Consider the following 18,507-nt stretch of genomic DNA (forward strand, 5'->3'; position numbering starts at 1 on the left):
ACAGCCCAGGATAGGTAGCTATCACCCACCTTCCTTCCCCAAGCACAGGACCTGGACTCTGTCCCTACACACCTTAACTTCAATCCCTCCACTGAGCCTTTTTCTCTCCTGCTACCATTGTGTGGGTGTGTACGTGAGTGCTTGTGGGTGTTTGTATGTGTAGGAACCAATAACTTTGTGGGGCTGTGTAGTGTGTTGTCTGTTTAATAAACCTGCTATTTTGAAACCCCAAGTTGGGTTTTGTCTTACTGATCTCCCAGCCCTACTCCATTCTCTGCTTTCTTCCCCTCTGATCTTCCTCCTGTGTCTGTCTGTCTGTCTGTCTATCTCTATCATCTCAGCTTTCTATCTGGGCCTCTGCTTACCAACCCCCCGACTTGCCTACCAAGAAACCCTGGGGCACAGTGATCTTAAGTAACCCCAGGGGCCACTTTACCTTTAAATAACTCAGGTGACACCAAGAAATCCCAGGGTACATTGACCTCAAGTAACCCCAGGGGTCACCTGGGTGGTGTGTCATCATTGACTCCAAGATGAACATGGGCTGGCAATGTGGGGAGGCAGTTAGGAAGGCCAACTGCACCTTGGCATGCATCCACAGATGCATCTCGAGCAGGTCCAAAGAGGTGATTCTCCCGCTCTATGCAGCACTGGTCAGGCTGCAGTTGGAGTACTGCATCCAGTTCTGGGTGCCACACTTCAAGAGGAATGTGGACAGCATGGAGAGGGTCCAGAGGAGGGCCACTCATATGATCAGGGGACAACAGGGCAGGCCCTATGAGGAGATGCTACGGAACCTGAACCTGTTCAGCCTCCAAAAGAGAAGGCTGAGAGGGGATCTTGTGGCCTGTTATAAACTAGTCAGGGGGGATCAGCAGGCATTGGGGGAGTCCCTGTTCCCCCGAGCACCTCCAGGAGTGACCAGGAATAATGGTCACAAGCTGGCAGAGGGTAGGATTAGGTTAGATATCAGGAGATGCTACTTCACCGTCAGGGCAGCTAGGGTCTGGAACCGACTTCCAAGAGAAGTGGTGCAGGCTTGTACCCTGGGGGTGTTTAAGAGGAGGTTAGATGCACATCTTGCTGGGGTCATTTGACACCAGTATTCTTTCCTGCCATGGCAGGGGGTTGGACTAGATGATCTGCTCAGGTCCCTTCCGACCCTAGAAACTATGAAACCTTACGTAACCCCAGCTGTCCTTCCAGTCTACCAGTTCCAAACCCAGCCCCAACAACTTTCACTCCTGGCACTTCCACTCTCTTATTTTTCCCTTTCCCATCTTAACCCCCATCCATATCCTTCCTTCCACTCCTTATGGAAATCTTTGACTCCACCTCTCAGAGTCAACAAGCACCCTAGGTATCCTAAGTACCCCAAGCACACACACACCACACCACCCAAGTTAGGAACTCACCTGTGTGTATGTGCCTAGTGTGTGTATGTGCCTTATTGATTTGTGTGTGTGTGTGTGTGTGTTTGTGTGTATGTGCAATTGTGTCATACCCTCCCATCTAATAGTGCAATTTTGAGATCCTGAGTGTTGGCCTGGCCCCACAGGACAGCAGTCCCATCCCACATAGGGAGTTTTGGTGAACTGTTGCAGTGTGGTGGGTGCTGCCCCAATCCACTACAACTCAACAAAACTCCCTCTGTGGTCCCTGGGTCCAAATAATTGCCTACCCCTGAAATAAAGTATGTGTGTGTCACATGTCACTGCAGAACATAATAGAAGACTGATTACTGATAAGCAGTATCCTAACACAGGTACCTAATCGGTCTCATATTTTTTTCTCTGTGTACATTCTATCTTAATAGAAAGTGCACAACCCTGGCAGGTCAAATGTAAAAGAAAAGTAAGATGGGCCAAAACAATAATTTGAGGAAATCTTTCAAAAGATGTTAAAGTAAATAAAAAAAACAAATTTTAAATTATACATTAAAAGCAGGAAGACAGATAGCTGATCAAAGTGCCATCCCAGATTATATGATCACAGTAGAGAAACTAAATGAATTCTTTAAATGAGTTTTTTCTGCAGAGGATACTGGAGAGGTTCCCACAGCCGTCCTGGCCCCAGCAAGCATATATAGCTTCCAGTGGGGCTGCTCTTAGTGCAGCTGCTGCTTAACTTTCTAATAACATTATATATTTTTTTCTTTCAATCTAAAGTGGAATAATATAGCTCCAGGCCCCTATCATATTAATAAAGCTTCTATTTAATTTTTTATTTGAAGAAAAATCTGTATTGTTTCATATGTGATTATGCTCTTCACTATCTTCACCCCTTTTTCAAAAGGGGTCCACCAATAAAGCTCTGTACATTTGATGATGCATGTCCATAAACTGGCTGGCCCACAGGCTGGATGTTTGATACCTCTAGTCTAAAACATCTACTACTTACACTGTCAGAGACAGGATACTAAACTAGATGTTATATTGGTTTTATCCAATATGACAACACTTATGCTCTTAAGTTTTTCAAGAAAAGATGGGATAGGCACCTGTCTTGAAGGTTTTAGGAAGACTAAATCATGCATTCTTGCAAGTAGTTGGATTAGAGGATGTTTAAGGTCACTTTCAGTCTTATTAATCTATGATTCTATGACAATATTAAATATACTGTATTAGGGTGGCAATATTTGGATCTTAGGAAGCACTGGATTTGCAGCTGAATAAAGGCATGGCCTGTGGCCTAGCAGAGCTGCTGACCACAGGGCAGAATGATAGCTTAGCCAGCCATTTGCTTATGCTAAGTAACTATCTTAACTGTATCGACCATTTCCTGAGGAAAAAGCAGCAAGTGAATCTGTGTGAGTCTGTGTGCTGTGAATGAGGTGATGTTTTAGGAATGTGGAAGATGGTGTAACATGAGACAGAAGAACAGACTGGAACGTGAAAAACAGCACATAATTGGTAACAGAATCTGAGATGAACATATGCAAAAGGATGATTGGTGAGGAAGCCTCCAGAAGCTTCCAGGTTTTGGTCAGAGTCCACCCACTGACCAAAGAGCAGCAGTCAAGGTCTTAGACATGTGGTCATAGCAAAAAGACATGTAAAAGCATAAAATGCATAGGCAATTCCATGTTAATGAAGCAAACAGTAAACAGAGGTGGAGCTTGAGATAGAAGGAGAAATGGATGGAACATGGAAGGAGTGAGGGTGGACTAAATGTTAATGAGTATAAACCAAACTGTACAAATGTGGGAAAAACTATTGTTCATTGCTGCTTCCCATGTTCATAGACTGGGTATCTGTGAGGGATCTCGCTCAAAGCTGTCTCCATTCTGAATAAAGCTGTTGCAAGCAATGTGTACTAGTGTTTGCTCCCTGTCTGCTCTGGCTAATGAGTACCAGGATCCATGTGCAACTGGATCCTAGTCGTTGGATGCCGCATGGAGTTGGGATCTAACATACTATACTGGAAAATTAATGTATTTAATGTATTTGGGAAATTTAGAAAGAGGATTAGTAAATTAATTACCCAGAGGTAAGTGGGCTCGTGGTGGGAAGGGGTTAACTCCTCGCTTGCTGGGAGGAGGCTGCTGCTTGGTGCCGGGCCGGGTCAAGCCCCCGCCCAGGCCCCTACTTGGTCCAGCCCCCCAGGGAGAGAGGAGTGAAGGAGGGGGTACTCACCAGTCCCCCTCCTGTAGGGCAGGGCCCCCCAAATCCCAGGCAGGGCCCCCCTGGCCTGAGAAGCCAGCGTTCCCCGATGGCAGGCCCACTGCACATGCGTGTAGTTTAAAAGGGCCCGCCAAACAGGGGGAGAAAAAAAAAAAGAAAACACACTCAGGTAGGCTCTGGAGCAGTGAGAGACGCGCAGGTGAAGCCCGCTGCACCCCCACTCCCCTGAAACCCCCCAGACACCCCTTCAGCAGCCGCTGAGCCCCCTGCCGACCCCCAGCACAGCCGGAGGTAAGCGGGCTCGTGGTGGGAAGGGGTTAACTCCTCGCTTGCTGGGAGGAGGCCGCTGCCTGGTGCTGGGCCGGGTCAAGCCCCCGCCCAGGCCCCTACTTGGCCCAGCCCCCCAGGGAGCCCCGCGACTGGAGCCGCGCGAACAGGCTGCATAAAAAGGCACTTGAGTTAGCGCGGAGTTCGCACGGGGGAAGGCGTGGGAGGGCACGAGACCCTGCCTGCGACCCCCCCAGAGTAGTCAGCCACAGCCGTAGCCAGCCTACCAGAGGCATGACACGGATGGGCACGCGCCACACCCCTCGGGTCCCCTCGGGCTCTACGGCCCCTCCACTGGGCACCTCAGAGACGGCCGTCCAGACAGAGCCCCTGGCTCTTGGCTGCGGGGGCTGCCTGTCCCTTTTTCAGGCTCTGGGGCCCGGGAGCATGGCCACCTCCCCTTGCAGGGTCTGCTCCCTACTGGGGTCTCTGGCGCACCAGCTGGAGGAGCTCCAGGCCACAGTCCAGAGACTGCGTGCCATCAGGGACTGTGAGCAGGAGATAGACTCCTACTGCCAGGCCCTTCTCCCCCGGGAGCCGCAGGGGAGAGCTCCGTCTCCTTCCGCGACTAAGGAGGACTCTGGGACCTCCCACTCTGCCCAGTCAGGGGCATGGACCAAGGTGGTCAAGGGCCCCAAGGCCCGTCGCACCAAGGCCCCTGCCCTGCCAGAGCTTAGCAACAGGTTCGCACCTCTTGCAGCCCCAGCAGAGCCCACGCAGTTGCCATCTCCCGCAGGCAACCCAGGCTCGACCGCAGCTACTGGCCCCGCTCTCCCCAAGACAAAGCGTAAGGTGTTTGTTGTGGGAGACTCCATCCTGCGGGGCACTGAGGGGGCAATCTGCTGGCCCGACCCCTTAGCCCGGGAAGTCTGCTGCTTCCCAGGGGCCCGCATCTGAGACATTGCGGAGAGGATCCCACAGCTCCTCCAGCCCACAGACCACTACCCCATGCTCCTTATTCATGTGGGCACCAATGACACGGCTCGGAGCACCCCCAGCCATGTCATGAGGCGCTACATGGAGTTGGGAGCGGGGCTCAGGGGTCTGGGAGCTCAGGAGGTGTTTTCGTCGATCCTCCCAGTCTTGGGCTATGGGCTGAGGAGGGAGAGGAGGATCCATGCGGTGAACCAAAGACTGCGGCGCTGGTATTATCGGAAGGCTTTGGCTTCCATGACCACAGCCCGCTCTTTGGAGAGAGAGGCAGCGAGCTGCTGGGAAGAGATGGCCTCCTCCTCTCTCCCCTGGGGAGGAGGCTCTTCTCAGCCAGGCTGGCTGACCTGCTCCACCGGGCTTTAAACTAAGCCCGCTGGGGGATGGGGGAACTACTGCCCCAGCTGGCCCGCTGAACGGCCCTTGCAAAGCCAGTGGACCAAGGCACTTAAAGGGGGACTTAAGGGAGCCCACCCCTGCCCCAGCCATGGCACAATCTGTGCGCAAGGCAAGAGCCCCCAAGGGCACACTTGCCTGCCTGTACACTAATGCCAGGAGCCTGGGCAACAAGCAGGACGAGCTCGTCCTCCTGCTTAGTGCAAAGAAATATGATGTCATTGGGATAACAGAGACCTGGTGGGACTCCACCCATGACTGGACCACGGGTATAGAGGGCTATAACCTGTACAGGAGGGATCGTGTTGACAAAAGGGGCGGAGGTGTAGCTCTCTATTTAAGGAAAGCTACATGTCCCTGCAAGCTGATGTTGGTGACCGGCATGGACAGCTAGAGACCCTCTGGGTAAAAATTCATGGAGAATTCGGCACAGGGGATACAATGGTGGGAGTCTACTACAGACCTCCCACTCAAAGTCCCGAGCTTGACCAGGAGTTCACCCAGGAACTGACTGAGGCCGCTTGCTCCAGGGCCTTGGTTGTCATGGGTGACTTCAATTAACTGGACATCTCGTGGGAAGATCACTCAGCTAAATCTGAGCAGGCGCAAAGCTTTCTCTCGTGCGTGGATGACCTCTACCTGACTCAAGAAGTCTATGGGCCAACGAGAGGCAAAGCGCTGCTTGACCTGGTACTGGCTACGGGGGACGACCTAATCGGCGACCTAGTGATTGATGGGAAGTTGGGTGACAGCGACCACGAGCTGATCACCTTCACCATCTGCCGTAAAGCTGGCAAGTCAGGCAGCAACACAGAAGTCCTTGACTTCAGAAAAACTGACTTTGACAAGCTCAAGAGGCTAGTCAGTCAGGCCCTCAGGGACCATGACCCCAGGGAGTTGGGAGTTCAAGAAGAGTGGTTGCTTCTCAAGGAAGCGATCCTCAGTGCACACGCTAAATCTATTCCAACACAGAGGAAAGGCAGCAAGAAGGCACAGCAGCCCCCCCTGGCTCTCCAGAGACCTAGCGGACCTACTGTGGCTAAAAAGGAAAGCCTACAAAGGATGGAGGATGGGATTCACCTCCAAGGAGGATTACTCCACGCTGGTCCGGTCCTGCAGGGAGCAAACCAAGAAAGCCAAGGCTGCAACTGAACTCCAACTAGCTTCAGGAATCAAGAACAACAAAGTCCTTTTTCAGATATGTGGGGAGCCAGAGGAAAAGCAAGGGCAACGTTGGACCCCAGCTTAACCAGATGGGGCAACTGACAACTGACACCCAGGAAAAAGCCAACCTATTAAATAGGTACTTTGTGTCAGTCTTTCACCAGTCACACGGGATGCCCATGCCTGCTATGGGACAGGGAAATCTGGGTGAGGAGGATCCCCTACCCTCCATTAATGATGACCTCAAGGAACACCTTGAGAAGCTGGATACCTTCAAGTCAGCTGGCCCTGACAACCTGCACCCCAGGGTTCTCAAGGAGCTGGCGAGCATCATAGCCCAGCCCCTGGCACGGATCTTTGAAAACTCCTGGTGCTCTGCTGTAGTGCCCGAAGCCTGGAAGAAGGCCAATGTGGTGCTGATCTTCAAGAAAGGGAGTAGAATGGATCCGGCTAACTACAGGCCAATTAGCCTGACTTCTATCCTGGGGAAGATCTTAGAAAAGTTTATTAAGGAGGCCATCCTTGAGGGACTGGCCCAGGCTAACATTCTGAGGGACAGCCACCATGGGTTTGTTGCAGGTAGGTCTTGTTTGACCAATCTCATTTCCTTCTATGACCAGGTGACCTATCACCTGGACAAGGGAGAAGAGATTGATGTCATATATCTTGACTTCAAAAAAGCTTTTGATCTGGTATCCCATGATCAACTCTTGGCCAGACTGCCCAGTTGTGGCTTTGGCTCCACCACGATCTGCTGGCTGGGAAATTGGTTCTGTGGTCGGACCCAGAGGGTTGTGATTGATGGCAGTCACTCATCGTGGTGCCCTGTGACCAGTGGGGTCCCTCAAGGCTCTGTCCTGGGACCCATACTGTTTAACATCTTCATTAACGATGTGGACATTGGAGTCAGGAGTGGACTGGCCAAGTTCGCCGATGACACCAAACTTTGGGGCAAAGCATCCACGCCAGAAGATAGGCGGATGATCCAGGCTGACCTGGACAAGCTCAGCAAATGGGCAGATGAGAACCTGATGGTGTTTAACACCGAAAAATGCAAGGTTCTCCACCTTGGGAGGAAAAACCTGCAGCACCCTTAGAGGCTCGGCAGTGCTACGTTGGTTAGCAGTACAGAAGAAAGAGACTTGGGGGTCATCATTGACCACAAGATGAACATGAGCCTCCAATGCGATGCTGCGGCTAGTAAAGTGACCAAAATGCTGGCGTGCATCCATAGATGCTTCTCGAGCAAATCCCGGGACCTCATTCTCCCCCTGTACTCGGCCTTGGTGAGGCCGCAGCTGGAGTACTGCGTCCAGTTTTGGGCTCCACAATTCAAAAAGGATGTGGAAAAGCTTGAGAGAGTCCAGAGGAGAGCCACGCGCATGATCAGAGGTCAGGAAAACAGATCTTACTATGACAGGCTGAGAGCCATGGGACTCTTTAGCCTGGAAAAGCGCAGGCTCAGGGGTGATCTGATGGCCACCTATAAGTTTATCAGGGGTGACCACCAGGATCTGGGGGAACATCTGTTCACCAGAGCGTCCCATGGGATGACGAGGTCGAACGGTCACAAACTCCTGCAAGACCGTTTCAGGCTGGACATAAGGAAGAATTTCTTTACTGTCCGAGCCCCCAAGGTCTGGAACAGTCTGCCATTGGAGGTGGTTCAAGCACCTACATTGAACACCTTCAAGAGTAAATTGGATGCTTCTCTTGCTGGGATCCTATGACCCCAGCTGACTTCCTGCCCTTTGGGCAGGGGGCTGGACTCGATGATCTCCCAAGGTCCCTTCCAGCCCTAATGTCTATGAAAACTATGAAATCTATGCAATTATGAAAATGAATGATATTAGAACTTTCTGACACCTGTGGAATCCTGCTTGATGCACACTGCTTTGAAAGTGAGCACCTCATCATTATTGATGATTGTGTCTACATGGTTATAAACACACCTTACTGTAATTTCTTCTTGACCATTTTTTGTTTATGTTATTGCCATGTCAGACAGTATCAACATACTTACTAAAATAAAGATATATTATATCTACCTCTTCTTCCCTATGTACCCTGGGAAGGGAATGTAACCCTGTCATACAAGGAAATTAGGCTGATTTGTTTTCTGACAGATAGATGTTGGCTATTATGTATCACCTATCTGTCCTCTAGATATGCCTAAATAAGGCAAATGATTTGTAGGAATTATAGTTAGGTAAACTGGTCTGTAATTCCTTTTCCATTTGTTTTGTTTTTTTCTTTTAAAGATAGGCACAATGTTTGACTGTTTTCTAGTTTTTTAAATCCTCACCTGTCCTCCAAGTTGGGGCTCTGAAATAGCTCAAACCAGCTCCTTATGTACTAGAGGTCAAATTTATTCTATTCCTACTAATTTCCATATATCTAACAAATCTCTAATATTTTCCATCTGAATTTTAGCCTGTTTTTACCTCCTTATTATTTATGTAAGCCATCCCATCACAATAACCTTTTTACAAAGGGTGAAGCAAAAAAGATGTAAGCTCTGCAGCCTTCCCACTATCGTCTGTTCTTAGCTTAAATAGTCAACCAACTCTCTTTGTTTCTCACTTTATGCCTTATGTACTTACAGATTTTTTTCACTTATTACCCTTTGTGGTACTTCATTTTATGTCTTGGCCTTTCTGCTTTTGCCTTTGAATGCTCATTCTATTCTTCTATATTCATATTCATGTAGCTGCCCTAGTTTCCATTTTGTCATATTATTTCTTCCTGAGTTCCAGACCATTGCAAAGGTCAGGATTTGGTTATGTTGGTCTCTTACCACATTGTGTTCCTGTCTTCCTTTAGCAGCAGGATAGTTTGCTTTTGTGCCTTTAATTTTGCTTATCTGAGAAACTAACAACTCCTCTGAAAAACTTTCTCGTTTTAAATATCAGTTTTCTGAGTTTAAGTGTGCTTACTTGAAGTTCATTGTCTTTATTTTGTTCTGTTGGGTTTTTTAAAATCTTATTTCTCTTACTAAAAGTCAGGGCTTCTATCATTTTACCATCACAGTTATCTGGCCCACTTTCCAGCTTTACATTCTCGACCATTTTTTTCTACTGATTGTCAGAATCAAATCTATAAGAGCCTCTATCAATTTTCTTTTATCACTTCTTTATGGTCAAAGTTTTCCCCAGTACATTCCAAGAACATTTTGGGCTGTATGTATCCTATCCTATCCTATCCTATCCTATCTTACCCCAGCAGACATGGAGGAATAAAATAATTCCTTTATCACCAAGGATCCTGGTTTTCTCTAATTTAAAAAACAAATCGCCAATTTGGGGGTAAAAAAAAGTAACCCCAAATCTACATTTTCCCATGGTTTTATATATATCTCTATATATAGGTGTGTCATTTTATACACCTATAAAATGAAATGTTTGTGTGGTGTTTCACTTAAACAACAGAAAAACATGGATTTGGGGTTACTTTTTTTAACTGAAAATTGGAGATTTTATTTTAAGTTGGGGAAAACCAGGATCTCTGATTATCACCAACCAGAACATCCTATAAAATCCATAACCTAAACTCTAAGCAAGACTACCATCAGCCCTGACACAACACAGACTGAACACTCTAAACTGCTATAGTTAAAGAAGGGGAATCATGGCAAACAGTGGCCTGCTTCTATTAAATGTTTTCAATATATGTTAAAGAAATCTGGGTTAGAGGGTCATGTTCCCTCTTATGGAAGAAAGCAAAAACCATCAGCCATACCTATCTGACTATGGAGTAAAATTCCTTCCTAACCCCAAATATGGTGATTGTTCTGATCCTGAGCAGAATGGCAAGACCCTCTAGCCAGGAACGTCTGGTCCCAGCAGAAGCATTTGCACTTTCTAGTAAAAGTCCCCAGCCTTGGCTGTAGCGAATCCCAATACCTCTGAGGGAGGCTTAAAAACCCCATGCCAGATGTGAGAGAGGGCACCAGAAAAAGCAAGAAGCATGAAAAATACCCATAGCAGAACACAGACATAACTACTCTTAAATCATACGTATTGAGTCCAACCAATTCTTGAACACCTCCAATTGCCTAGGTAGTCTAATCCACTGCCTCACTATTCTAACATTTAAGAAGGTTTCCCAGTTTTCTGATTTAAACATACTTTACTGCAACTTCAACCCATTGGTCCATATCCTCTCTGCAGCAAGACAAACAAGTTTGTTCTCTCTTCTTTACAGCACCCCTTCAAGTATTTGAAGACTACTATTATGTCCCATGTTAAGCACCTTTTCCATAAGCTGAACATGCTCATATGACTTGCCTTCCAAGCTCTTTATCAGCTTTGTTGCCTGCCTCTGGGCCCGCTCTAACTTCTCCAGGTCCTTTTTAAAATGTGGAACCCAGAACTGCATACACTACTCTATATGGGGCCTAACCAATGCCAAGTAGAGGGGTACTATCACCTCCTGTGTCTTGTACCTAATGCTTCTTTTGATACATCCTAAAACCACATGCACCTTTTGTGTAGCTGCATCACACTGTAGACTCATATTGAGTCTGTGATCTACCAAGATTTCTCAAGTCCTTTTCCATAGGGCTGCTTCTAGTCAGGTGTCATCCATTTTATATTTGTGTTTTTGATCATTCCTGTAGCACCTTGTGTTTTCTACATAGAATTGCATCTTATTTGCTCTAGCCCAACTTTCCAATTCATTGAAATTCTTCTGAGTTGTGCTTGCATCTGTTCAGTATTTAATAGAATGTTCAGTACTCAAAATAAGATAAACCTAAAGAAATGGAAATTGACAGCCTCAATCAATATACAATTAAATGCAGGGGGGAAATGAAAGAAAGAACCCACAGACTGAAAAGAAATGTACAGCATAAGTAGGGATCTACCAAATTTGAGGTGGCTGCATGGCCAGGACATTTTTGCATGTTAAGCATGACAACCCCTCCCTCCTGAAACACACAGCTCTGATTGGCTGTGAGAGCTATCCATCATAGGGCCCTACCTCTTGCTGCTGATTGGCTGGAAGTGCTGTCCATCGAGTGGCTCTGCTCCTCACCCACTTTCCTGATCTGATGGGCTGCATGGCTAGGCCTCAGGAGCTATGAGGACTGCTAGCTCCCCAGAGGGAGCCAGCATTTAATCTTTCATATTTTTTTTTCAGGGAGTCTGCCAAAAGCATGGAGACTGTGCTTTTTGAAAGAGGCTGTCCAAAATCAGTTTCTGAGAAAATTGCAAAATCACTATTTTGGTATGTCCCTAGACATAAGACAGCATTTTAAATTAATAAGACCAAATAATTCTCACCAAGAGATTTAAAAGAATCAGTGGAGAAATTATTTCACTTACTGGTGTAAAAATTTAACAACACTAGAAATAGGGACCATTTCAAGGGTTTGGAAGGCTGCTAATATAAATCCTTTTTTTTAAAACCAATTAGCCTATAATGTACTGGCCATAAGGCCAGTAGATTATAAGCCAGTTAACCTACAATTGTTCCCAGGTAAAATAATGGAGTGGTTAGCATAGAAATTTATCAACAGATAATTAATAATTAAACATAACAAATGTCATGGAAGGTAGAGGTTGTCCAACAAACCTGTTTTTTGTTTGTCTGTCTCTTTGTTTTTCCCCTCTTTTTGACAGAGTTACTGATCTGGTTTTAAAAAAATGAATACTAATACATTATTCCTGGACTATTTCAACAAATAAAGAAAACCAACCCTCTTCTCAACACCCAAAATAAATAATTTTAAAAAGACCTTAAATTATATAGATTTAAAGTCACACACTAAGTAGATTAAAAATGGAGGCACATATCCAAATGTAATGGTCAAAGAGGAGCTATCAGAGTCCTGTAAGGATTTGTAGCAGTGAGTCAGAGTTTGCCCCTGATACACTTGTACTAAAGACAAGCTGACACTGGGGATCCTACAGTGAGACAAGATTAAAGGGGACACAGGCTCTTTAAATGGGCTGCAGGAGGGTGAACCATGAGTGAAAAAAGGAAAATGAAAGTAAAAGAAGGGAGGGAGAGATGGGGAAGAGAAAAAAGCTTCCAAGGTGCAGAGAAGAAAAGGGTAACTGAAAAAAGGGGTTCAGACACGGTACAAGAATTTACTTGGGCTCATAGGTGGTAGAAGTGTGGGTGGGGAATAATTGGTTTCCACCCCCCTCAAATGAAGGGCAGCAGATAGGACTGTAGGGAATCCCAGACACAGGCTACTGCAGCAGTTGGGGAGGGGTGGGAACATTCAGATACCCTGGGTGATCACAGCCAGCCCAGCTGCAGGCAGGTAAGGTTTTTTCAATCTTTCTTTATAAGTGCCTGGTCTTGGGGGAGGGGGGAGCATATTGAAACTCCCCACAGTGTAGGAAAGAGTGGGGTAGGGGCAGAGTGAATCATTCACCCCTGCACCGCTCGCTCCTGTACTGTAGGGATTGTCCCACAACCTGGCCTGGTCAGGGCCCTAGTCATGGTGAATGGAGCACTGGTTGGGCTGGGTCACAGGACAGTCAGAGCCTGGCAGCCCATCCAGAACTGGAGCAGCACAGGGGATGTAAAAAAGGGCACATGCCCCCCTGCCAATCTTTGCACAGGGCAAGGGTGGCCCACAGCTGTGAGCTGGCCTCTATCTGTACTCTGCCTCTGTGTCTCATTGTCACTGCTGATTTGAACACAGCATGGCACCATGTGCCTCACTGCCCAGCCCACACAGGTGGGACACACATGGTGCACTCTGTTTTCAAATCAGTGGCATCAGTGAGATGCAGGCACATCCCAGCTCACAGCTGTGGTCTGCCCTTGCCCTGTGCAAATCAGGTGGACCATGTGCCCAACCTTCATTGGCTCCCCAGCACCATGCCAGCTGTGGACAAGTTGCCAGGCTCCAACTGTCCCATGGCCCAGCCTGGCTGAAGCCCCATTCACTGTGAATCAGGCCCCAACCAGGCCAAGTCATAGGGTAATCGGACTCCAGTGGCTTATCCAGGAGCAAGCAGTAGCAGTGAGGTACAGAGCAGAGGCTGATCCTAGCCCACAGCTGCATCCTGCCCTTGCCCATGCAAAAATCAGGGGGCATGTGCCTTCCCATTGACTCCTTTGCATCATTTCTCTTGAGGAGCCACTAGGCTCTGCTGGGCTCTTCCTGGGGATGACTCAGGATGGACATGGGGGTCCCAGGGCCTCTGGCTTGGTGATGCAGCTAAGGCTGGCCTTGCTTCAGCCCCTGGCTCTGGACCCCACCCAGGCCAATGTGGAGCTGGGAGGTGGTGGTTCACAGGGCCTGCTGGCACAGAGTAAGAACTCCAGGCACTGGGGAAGGGGTGGCCACACAGGTGTAGCAGATCCCAGCCCAATTCTGGCTCTGCTCTGCTCCCTCCCAAACCCAGCCCAACTTCCCCCACTAGGCCGTTTTTCTTTCCCCACCCCTTTCCCCACAGACTTTCCCATGGACGGGGAGACACATGTGTGCATGGGCACATATACTCAGTTCCCCCAATTTTTTATTTTCTCTCAGCCTATGCCTGGGCTGGTGTGGAGGTGTTGAGAAGGGAAACAAGGAATGGCCTTCCATGGAGCAACACAGAGAGAAGCCAGTCCTTGGTCCTCTGGTGGTGTGTGCTGAGTGCTGTACGAGAGATGTTATCCAGACCTGTGAATGAAAAGTAAGAGAAAGAGGTTTCAGACAAAAGAAAAGTGAATAAAGAGTCAGGCTCCTGCCATGGGGAGAAACAAACCCTGGGGATGGAATATCCAGGTGGAGGGGACCTGGCTGAGAGGCAGGAGTCAACTCCTAGGCAAAAAAGCACAACTGCTTACAAAGATAGGATTAGATCCATGTTGTAAAGAATAACAGCTTAGGAAAGTATTCCTGACAAAAAACAGAGACTGAGCTGGAAAAGTATAAACCAGCTAAGTGCGGCCAGTGACTTTGAGTTCATTATAACATACATTGCAAATAAAGGTCCCCAGGAGAAGGGGGGATCTGTTAGTAAATAACAACGCCTTGTTTTGAGTTATTATTTTGTGTTTAAATAATTATAATTTAAGTAAGAACACTACAAATGGACACTTGGACCGAATTGAGCCCCAGGTTTAGAGTTTAATCAAAGCTATGGTGAGTCTTCATGGACGACTCCGTTAGTTGCCAAGTGCCATTAAGACCCCAGGGTGGAAACCAACACAGTGTGAAGAAAGGTGGATCCCTGTACTTTATGCTACAAACCCTGAAGACACATCTGTAAGGCAGCCTCCCACACTATCCTTCTTCGTCTAATTAGTACATCAAGATGTGGCAGGTGAGAAGAAAGCAAGCTGTCCAAACAGAAGAGAACCCTACCCCTGTTACAGGATTCTTAAGCCATATTCTTGTTTTTATCAAAGATCTAGGCAAAGATGCAAAACTTTTTATGATAGTCTTTAGGTGGGATATTAAATCCTAAAGTGGAGGAATTAACTGTTACAGAAAAAGTGCATTAATGCAGGAAAATGAAAGGAAATACTTTCTTTCACCTTTCTGTGAAGCATCAAACATTGTCTCTTCTAGAAATGGGACACAGGGTAGAGTGGGAGAATGATCTGAGGTTACACAGAGAATTATTTTTTTCATGATGTATTGTTAGTGTGTCTTGTTCACATGGTCAGGGTCAAAAGGATCATCATATTGTCCTCCCACTCCAGTAAATAAGAGTAGTGACAGGGGAGAGAGAGAAGATTTTCTTGTGCTTTGTTTTGCTCTCCATTTCTCCATGGAACTGTGCATGTCCACAGAACCTGATATAATTTTCCTGTCACATTTCACCTAATTATCTCCCTGTGATTACAGAGGCCTGCAACATTGGTGTTTATCGTGATCTTCACCTATGACAATCAATAATTTAGCCTTCCAAGAAGTAAAATGTTTTGGTCTTATTAAAGTTACAGAGCTCAAAATAGACTTATCTGGGTAAAAGGTAATGAACTGTGATGAGACTAACTGTCTCTTCTGACCTTCAACACCATAGCATCTCTGATTTTTTGGGGGGGAAATATATAACTAATTGTCTGGGAATTGAAGGTAGATAATAGCTAAATTAGCCACCTCAGAGGCAGTGGGTGCTGTTTGAAGGTAAGGATGGGTATCTTACCTGGGCTGTTCAATTGCTCCTGCTGGGACTTAAGCCCAGAGAAGCACAGAAGAACATAAAAGTAGGATTGGAAGGGACCACTATATATATAGTGGTGTTTCCTTTTAATCACAGAAAAAATGTGGATTTGAGGGGTGGGGGGTTATATCTGAAAAACTGGGATATTTTTAAATCATAGAAAACCAAGAACCCTGATTATGAATGTTAAAAATACAGTTATATACACAGTTCCTAAAAACATTTCTGAGAAACATGCTGTAGCTACTGTTGGCACTGGATTTATAAACCAGATACGTTGTTCTGGGTGAACCCAAAACCTCAGACTGACCACAACCTTTCCATCCAATAATAGGTTATTTCTATTGAAGATATAGGAAGGGGGAAAAAGGCGTGTGTGGGGGGGTTGCGCTCTATGTTAGGGAACAGTATACCAGTTCTATCTTCCAAATGGGACCAGAGGAAGGCTTAACTGAGACCCTGTGGGTCAAACTTCAAGGAGGGCGGGGGGAGAGGGATCTGGTGGTAGGGGTTTACTACAGGCCACCACATCAGGAGGAAGAGCTGGATCTGGAATTTTCCAGGCAGCTTGGGGAGGCCATGCATGCAAAGGATGTTGGGGTCATGGGTGATATTAATTACCCTGACATCAACTGGGAGGAGCAGTCGGCCAGGTCTAGCCACTCACGAAGGTTCCTGACGTGCGTGCAGGACCTACACCTCGTGCAGGAGGTACACATCCCCACTAGAGAAAATGCCATACTGTATCTGGTGTTAGCCTCTGGGGACGACCTGGTGGGGGAGGTGCTAGTACAAGGGAGGCTAGGGGACAGTGATCATGAAATGATCTAGTTGCTATTCAGAGAAAGGTGGGGCAGGTAACTAACATAGTGCAAATGCTTGATCTTAGGAAAGTCAACTTTGATGTACTCAGGGTAGTAGTCAGGGAGGCACTCAGAGCCCAGGGTGTAGCTATATCGGGGTCCAGGAAAGGTGGTCCTTCCTCAAAGAGGTTATCCTTGGGGCACAGCAGGACACAATTCCTCTGCTCAGGAAGGCGGGAAAAGGGTCCGAGAAACTTTCATGGCTGAGCATGGATATCCAGGCTGGCCTGAGAGCAAAGAAAAAAGCATACTGGTGGTGAAAGCAGGGGGCAGGGACAAAGGAGGAGTACACCTCCCTGATCCGAGCTTGTAGGGATTTGGTGAGGAAGGCTAAAGCAGCACTGGAGCTTAGATTAGCTTCTGGGATTAAGGATAACAAAAAGTCCTTCTTCAAGTATATAGGTAGCAAGAAGAAGTTTCTGGGTAACACTGGACCCCTACAAGGCAGGGCAGGACAGTTGGTGATAGATGCACGAGAGAAGGCAGAACTCTTCAACAAGTTCTTTGCTTCCGTGTTCCTGTCTGCTGACAATGGGGTGCTCTTGGATGACAGCGTAGAGAGGCCCAGGAAGGATGCGAGTCCCCTGACTGTTAGTTCAGACCTAGTTAAGGATTACCTGGAGGGCTTAGATGTGTCCAAGTCGGCGGGCCCGAATGACCTTCATCCACGGGTGCTGAGGGAATTGGCTGGTGCCATAGCGGAGCCATTGGCATGGCTGTTTGAGGACTCCTGGTGCTCAGGCCAAGTCCCTGAGGACTGGAAAAGGGCCAATGTGGGCCCTATTTTCAAGAAAGGAAAGGAAGGAAGAGCTTGGCAAGTACAAGCCAGTCAGCCTCACTTCTATCCTGGGGAAGGTCTTTGAAAAAATTATCAAGGGCCACATTTGTGAGAGCCCTGCAGGGGAAGTGATGTTGAGGGGTGACCAACATGGGTTTGTGCCAGGCCAATCCTGTCTGACTAACCTGATCTCTTTCTATGACCAGGTAACAAAGAGCTTCGATGTGAAGGAGGAAGTTGATGTCATCTTCTTGGACTTCCAGAAGGCCTTCGACACAATGTCCCACCCAATTCTGGTGGGCAAGCTGAAGGACTGCGGCATTGACAAATGCACAGTCACATGGGTGGCAAACTGGCTCCAGGGGTGCACCCAGAGGGTGGTGGTGGACAGGTAGATGTCGACCTGGGAGGGTGTGGGCAGCAGAGTCCCCCAGAGCTCGGTTTTTGGGCCGGTGCTATTCAATATCTTCCTTAGCGACCTGGATGCAGGTGTGGAGAGCAACCTGTTCAAGTTCACTGATGACACCAAGCTGTGAGGTAAAGTGAATACACTGGCAGGCAGGGACCTCATCCAGGCAGACCTGGATAGGATAGAGAAGTGGGAGGATCTGAACAGCATGCGGTTCACCAAGGACAAGTGCAGAGTGCTGCACCTGGGGAGAGGGAACCAGCATTATAGTTATAGGTTAGGGGCTGACCCTCTCAGCAGCACAGAGGCAGAGAGGGATCTTGGAGTCAGGATTGACTCCAGGATGAATATGAGTTGCCAATGCGATGAAGCAATAGGCAGAGCCAACCGCACCCTGTCCTGCATCAATAGGGTCATTACTAACAGGTCCAGAGAGGTCTTGCTCCCCTTCTATGCGGCACTGATCAGGCCACAGCTGGAGTGCTGTGTCCACTTCTGGGTGCTGCACTTCAAGAGGGATGGGGAGAACCTGGAGAGGGTCCAGAGGAGGCCACTCATATGGTTGAGGGCCTCCGTGGGCAGCCCTATGAGGGGAGGCTGAGGTACCTGAACCTCTTCAGTCTCTGCAAGAGGAGACTGAGGGGGGATCCTGTAGCTGCCTACCACCTTATCAGGGGCCACCAGCAGGGTCTCAGGGAAAGTCTGTTCACCAGGGCCCCCTTGGAGTCACCAGGAACAATGGCCACAAGCTGAGGGAGGATAGGTTTAGCTTAGATATTAGGAAGAACTACTTCATTGTAAGGGTGGCCAGAGGGATAGGCTTCCCAGAGAGGTGGTGCTCTCACCTTCCCTGGAAATCTTCAAGAGTAGACTGGGTAGGCACCTGGCTGGGGTC

The sequence above is a fragment of the Crocodylus siamensis genome, chromosome 1 (assembly GCF_052110815.1).
Source record: "Crocodylus siamensis isolate JL-2025a chromosome 1, ASM5211081v1, whole genome shotgun sequence".
NCBI classification, from domain to species: Eukaryota; Metazoa; Chordata; order Crocodylia; family Crocodylidae; genus Crocodylus; species Crocodylus siamensis.